Source organism: Astatotilapia calliptera, chromosome 9, assembly GCF_964374335.1.
Source record: "Astatotilapia calliptera chromosome 9, fAstCal68.1, whole genome shotgun sequence".
Classification (NCBI taxonomy): domain Eukaryota; kingdom Metazoa; phylum Chordata; class Actinopteri; order Cichliformes; family Cichlidae; genus Astatotilapia; species Astatotilapia calliptera.
Window position 1 is genome coordinate 28399731 of NC_137430.1, and position 5595 is coordinate 28405325.

At 39.7% G+C, this 5595-nt stretch overlaps 1 long non-coding RNA gene across 1 annotated transcript; it reads right to left on the minus strand.

Moving 5' to 3' along the window:
• Window positions 1-951: 951 nt before the first annotated feature.
• On the minus strand, window positions 952-1761 carry LOC145430982 (uncharacterized). Its single transcript, XR_013911345.1, has 2 exons — window positions 1488-1761; window positions 952-1404 (listed from the first exon to the last, which is right to left on the minus strand). It is a non-coding gene; the product is annotated as an uncharacterized LOC145430982 (long non-coding RNA).
• Between the last annotated feature and the right edge of the window lie 3834 nt (window positions 1762-5595).

The following is a 5595-nucleotide window of genomic DNA, read 5'->3' on the forward strand; positions in this document are numbered from 1 at the left end:
TGACAAACTTATTAAGAGCATGGCAAAGTTGAAGTTAAATGTTTTTTTTAATATTACAAGGAAAATAAAAGCCTTTAATAAAAAGAAATAAAAAGAAATCAGACAACACTGTTCTTAAATCAGTCCCTTACTCCTCTGTGGATTAGAAGCTGAAGAAAACTGCCTCAGACTGGGAAGCAGGGACATTGCTCTGAAGTCAGACTTTGGGTAGAGCTGATGAGTGAGCGCGAGGTGGAGGGGTTGCCCTGAGAGCTGGTTGGGCAGGACTGCTGTGGGCTTGTGGTCAGACTTGTTCATTGTAGCTGGCTGACTTCACCATGGCTGCCACTTGTCTACAGTTATGTTTCCATGTACAGGATGCTGTGGGTGTGTTCCCAGTGAAGAAGGTCTGGGTTTAGGTGGTGACACTTCTGCTTTTTTTGTTCATGATATTGTCTTTCTGGCATATTGTAGAATGACCTCCAGCACTTAAAAGCTTTGTGGGCAGAATGTAAATAAGCACCAACGCTCAGGCCCTCTAAGTGAAGGAGATAGTCTACCGTGGGGCAAAGAAATCTCAATTTGTGCTTCTTCTTACATGAAATTGCATGACAGTTTAGGCCTAGATGTAATAGAGAAAAATGGAAGAATGCTAAAAATGTATTTCTGATGTAGAAATATTTTTGTGAAAAGGATTTGATGGTCATTTGCATAACAAATAATAATCCAAACCTACGTGACTTTTCAGTCAAGGTGACTCCAAATCAGTCCCACCTGCCCTTGACCCACTGCACCTAGATCACACCCTGCCAAAAATAATGCTACCGTGTTCTTTAAAAGTAAAAAGAGAGCACCACCTTTAGGGATGGGTATTGATAAGATTTTAACGATTCCGATACCATTTTCGATTCTGTTTAACGATTCGATTCCTTATCGATTCTTATTTTTAAAAAAGGAGAACACTAAGGTCGATTAGCTTAGAACTTTGTTTTATATCTTCTCTTTGAACAAGATAGAAATTTAGGAGTAACATGGCCTTACAAACCCAACAGTGGGATCTTAAGAGATCCACAGCCTACGGCCCTTCAATGGGGTGTCACAGGGTCCCCAGGAAAAAAAACGTATATGTAAAATAATAAAATAAATATTCTCCTGTAGCAATAACAAAGTTTAACATAAATTATTCTGTAGCAATTACACAAGAATATCCAGTAATGTCCCTGCCTACAATTAAACACATTCACTTACCAAAGTGAAATCGGGGGCATCTGCTGTGGCAAATGGGTGCAAGCCTTTGACCACAAACTTAGACACTGCTGGGTGACATTCGTCTATCCTGGCCTGAAAGGAGACGCTACCGGTAGACTGCAGCGAGAACTGCCAGCATCTGAGCCAGCCAGACTCTGTCTCTCTCATCATGGTTATCTAAATGCAACGCACAGTAATAGCAGGTTTTGTAATAAGGTAAATCGCGCTAACATAATATGCAATGCTAATTGATTAGTTACCTGCAGTATTAACGGGAGAGGACGTGGAAACGCTACCGCTGCTGCTGGGTTGAGCTTCGCTAGTCCGGAGCGGATCAAAAACACGACATTCGTTGAAAGCAATCGCGTGTTTTTTGAGCAAATGCTTTTGCATATTCGTAGTGTTTCCTCCCTTTGATGAAATCTCTACTTTGCAAGTATTGCACGTTGCCCTGTTGTCATCCTTTCTCATAAAGTGTAACCAAACTTTTGAGCGTTTGTGCCGCTCAGGCGCCGTGTTTCCTACTGGGTAAAAGACGCTACTCAACGTGATGACGTCATTCGGGGCGACTGGAATCGATAAGGGAATCGTTTTTAAAAGTGGCAAACGATTCCAAGGAATTGAAACAGTGGGAACCGGTTCTCAACAAGAACCGGTTTTCGATACCCATCCCTAACCACCTTTGCAAATTGCTCTTTAAAGGTCAGCTCAGATGAGTAATCAGAAGCTGATAAGATTACACCATTAACATGTTCTACATGACATGTAGTAAGCAATAATTTAATTATATTTGCTAATACCAAATTAATTTATGAAAGCTGACTTAATTATTCAGGAGCTCAGTGACCTCATGGTCGCACTTACAGTTTTTACCTCATTGAGATCATTTTAAACTAAGAGTTTCTAAAGAAGGATCAATCCTGCAGCTTCTTGTCTTGTAGCTCTTCAGTGGACTACCTATTGTGCCTAATACAGTTCTCTCTGTTTGAGTTATGCTCTAATTTAATGCATGTATTGATAGATTGCATTTCTTATTAGCTCGTATGTGTTTATTGCACATTTTTTATTTATTTATGTATTTAAAAATGGACAGGCAATGTAAATCAGCTTTAGGATCTAAACTAATCAAAAATCAACCTAAATGTTTTAGTGTTTGACTCATCATCTGAGGAAAGATAAGCTGAGCATGTTTGGACACATTGATGTTTTCAGAGGAAAATAGATCCAAATTTAATTGGACTGCAGCATCATAAGATTAGTCATGAAGAACAAACACAAAACTTTTAAACATCTGGTTTTGATGGGATTTATCATTCACGTCATATCACATCAGATGTGCCAGGGACATATTAATCATCCTCCTGAGTGCTGCATGCAATAGTGACCTTTACTTTTTTCCATTACTGTATAACCTTGTAGCACAGATGTATTCAGTGCACTGCCATCACAGATAGTGAATACTAAAACTGTGGGAGTCTTATTAAAGTTTAATAGGAATAGTTGGTTAACTTATAAACAAACTAATCAAAAATAAATTATAAATATACACAATATTATACAGTGCAAATGGAGAAGAACAGAGTGATTTGTCTCTTCAGCACCACGGACAGAGAAGAACTGAGTTTAATACAAGTAGAGTGAGCACTCAGTTTTTTACATATGAAGTTTAACGCTCACGTTCATAATCTTTACCTTCACATGATAGTTTGGATCGATTTTGACCCGAGGCAAGATGTATAGAATCTGTATCGATGTCTTATTGGACATTAATTAAAGGAATACTTCTCCTTGTCTTAATTAATGCTGAATTAATGTTTCAGAGAACGGTGAGAGGATATTTTTTCAATTTTAAACCAGTTCTTTTTGGAGAAAAACATCTATCGTGTTTCATAAAAAGATCCTCATAGCTAACATTTGTATTTAGCAACATTAATTCAATATTAGTCAATACCGAGAACTCAAAAAATACTTATGGCAAGCATTCAAAACAGTGATAGGAAACCTTGCATGTGTGGGATTTGTATGTTTACCCGTTTACACTCACTGCAATGGCAGCTCAGGTGCCTTTATAATCCAATGACCCTTGAGGAGCTCTTTGTAGCTCTGTTTTTATCCTGGTTAGCTCATAAATAAATTCTCATTAGGTTTCATACCACGTGGATGCTTTTGCCTGCAGATGCAATGAACACAAAGAAGACATAATGTACTTGCATGTCTGTAGCATTTTTCAGTCTTACTGACCAAACAAAATGCTTTTACTTAAATTGCAACTCACAGACAACCTTAAGTGCACTTCAAGCACTTTATCTACCTCACATACATTGGCATTTTATAATAACCATTTAAGTTGAGATGGATGTCTTCAAACTGTGGGAGGACGTTGGAGTATCCAGAGGAGTCCTGCTTCAGGTATTGTGGAATAAACATTCAAACTCCACACAAAAAGTCCTCAGGTACAATCTGAAGAGGGAATTTCGTTTCTATGTGGTGACGCTGCTAACCTGTCATCGTCCCCGTGTCTCCTCGTGTCAGGCCATATGTTGTTTGTTATTGTTTTTCTCTGCTCTCCTTCCTCTCTCCTGCCTGCCTTGGTGGAACTTATCATGGGTTCCTGCCCTTGGCCCACTCACCTGGGCAGATTAACCACCTCCCACTCATTAACCTGGTTTACTGGTCACTATTTAAGGCAGTGACTCAGGGCTTCTCCTCGCTGGATCGTTAAGTAACCTGAGTTAGGGCAGCCCTGGCAAATCCAAGGCTCCATAAGAATCACGTGCTTGTTTCTGACCGTGTGTTTCCCTGTACATAGATACCCTGGACCTGTTCCTGTTTACTTTCCCTGGATTCCTGAGTTTGGCAGTGTGGTGTGGTGGTAGTGGAGTGAGAGTGTGTTTTGGTAGAAGAGCGGTGTGGCGTAAGGGTCTGAAGAGGAGCGTGGCGTGTATGATTGTGATTGTGTGTCTGTCCCCTCCTTCCTGTGGATCCCTGGAAACTCCAATCCCCACATTTTGTATATATTTCACCTGGTGATTGTAAATAAACTTTTGACTTTCACTCTAAGAACTACGGTTCTGCGCTTGAGTCCGTTCGGTCCCGTGATATCACTGTGCTGCCCTATTAATGATCTCTGGACTGTGCACCATTTCTTAGTGCATTATCTAACCTTTGTAAGACTTCTACAGCTAATGTGCTGTTTTACTATTTCACTTTTTGGAGAGGCCCCAATGAACCAGCAGGTGCCTATATATACTGGATCCTGAGCAAATGTCCTCTGAATTCAGACACTTTTGACAGTGTCAAGGTTCCCCTTGACCTCTGTCACCATTGCCCGATAAAGAGATTTGCACAGTCATTTGGGGAGGAGTAATAGACATTTGAACCTGCAGAGTTTCTGCTGACAGCAGCAGCTCAGCTGCACATTAGGAAAAAATAATCCTAACCCATAGGTCCACAAATAGCCCATGCACATATGAGCAGTCACATGAATTGAACTCTGGACTGCATATTATAGAAAAGCAGCATTTTATGCTTCCTCTATGCTTGCCTTTTTCTTTTGTTTTTTTCTTTTTGTCGCGTGGAATACTTCAGTCCAAAGAGGCAGTGCTGCTGTGTCCACAACAGCGTTCACATTTTGTGAACTTTATCGTTGCACAGACACCAGCAGCAAAAGATGTTATATTTCAACTCTGAGAATAATTTTTATCTTCCCGTGGAAATCATATTATACTTAAATGCTACAGACATCCAATCGATAAGCCAGAACAGCATTGTGTACTCCACAAAGAAGTGTACCTTTAGTGTTTCACAGGCTCTGAGAGAAGCAGAGAGACAAGGGCAGCTGCAGGGAATTTACTTAGAAAATCTGCAGGCTGGCTTTGGAAGATTTGTGAAGGGTCTTTTTGAGTTAATGGATTTCGGGCAGCTTGCTGGTTGAAAATTATATAAAGCACTTACTGTTTTCAGTTTCCTCTCATTGTTAAACTAAAAATATATCCAATATGCTTGATACACTACGTGTGTCCTCTGTTCAGTGCCCGGCTATGCTAAAGGGTTTGCTTACCACTATAATATGCAACAATAAATGTTTTTACTCAGCTGTAAAATGAAAATCACTGCTTCCAAGGCTTCCAAGTGAAACTGCATCAGACGCATGTACTAAATATACAGATTCTAAAGAAATGCGATTTTCACTGTGTCAGTGCAGAATGATTCAGTTTGGGTGGGAAAACGTCAGAGTGAGAAATAATTTTTTTATATCAAATTTAATTTCACTAAACCCAAAGCTTTACAATTAGAACAGAAAACAAACAAAAAACCTTTTATTGAAAACCAAAAACCTAACAGAGCTGTTTTGGGGCAAACAAGTCA